This window comes from Galeopterus variegatus, unplaced genomic scaffold, assembly GCF_000696425.1.
Source record: "Galeopterus variegatus unplaced genomic scaffold, G_variegatus-3.0.2 Scaffold1626, whole genome shotgun sequence".
NCBI classification, from domain to species: domain Eukaryota; kingdom Metazoa; phylum Chordata; class Mammalia; order Dermoptera; family Cynocephalidae; genus Galeopterus; species Galeopterus variegatus.
Window position 1 is genome coordinate 137051 of NW_007727737.1, and position 786 is coordinate 137836.

Genomic DNA, 786 nt, shown 5'->3' on the forward strand with positions numbered 1-786 from the left:
TAGAAACTCATGTTATCGTCAACTAATGCCTAGGAAGTAGATACTGTAGATAAGAATTGCTATTTTAAAGATGAGAAAAGTGAGGCACAGAGATGTTATGTAACCTAGCCATTGTCACACAGCCATCAATTTTTGAGCTGGGATTTGAACCCAGGCAAGATGATTAATGATGCCATCTCCTTAACCACAATGCGTGCTGTTTCTATAGCCAAATGTCTTTATTAGATGAGCTTAGACTATTAAGTAAGATTATTTTTAATTCCTTCCATTTGCATTCTACCAAGAATAGCCTGGAAAAATTGAAATTAAAAAAAAGAGATACAGCTCTTGGAATTTAAAGATGAGGATATAAAGAAGACATGTCCTTTGAAAAAATAAGTCAATGAATGGAAGAAGTAAGAGAGGTCAAAGAAAGAGAGACTTGGACTCCAGGGTCACAGACTAAGGAAACAGGTTGGTTGATTTGTAAAGAAAATCTGACTAACTGGTTTGTGGTTCAATAGCAAGCAGCTGGTGGAGGAGAGACTAAACCCATCACTCAATATGTTTTATTGAAATAAATCATATTCATCTAGAAGTTAGTTTGATACCTGATTATATAAGAAACACAACAGCAGTGACATTCCTATTGTGGTATCTACCCCAACTATTTCATCACTTTATTTTCCTATTTTAACAGAACTTATACTTTCTATTAAATTCCTTTCCCCCTGCAATCCCTCCTCTATGAATTTTGGAAGAGGACCTGCACACAAAACAAAACATAAGCATTAGTTCTCTATCAAC

The 786-nt window shown here is 35.0% G+C and overlaps 1 protein-coding gene across 1 annotated transcript in view; it reads left to right on the forward strand.

Annotated features, from left to right (window-relative positions):
• The window catches only part of CLEC2A (C-type lectin domain family 2, member A), a 5528-nt gene that overhangs the window by 2302 nt on the left and 2440 nt on the right, over positions 1-786 (forward strand). The gene's annotated exons all lie outside the window — the stretch shown is intronic.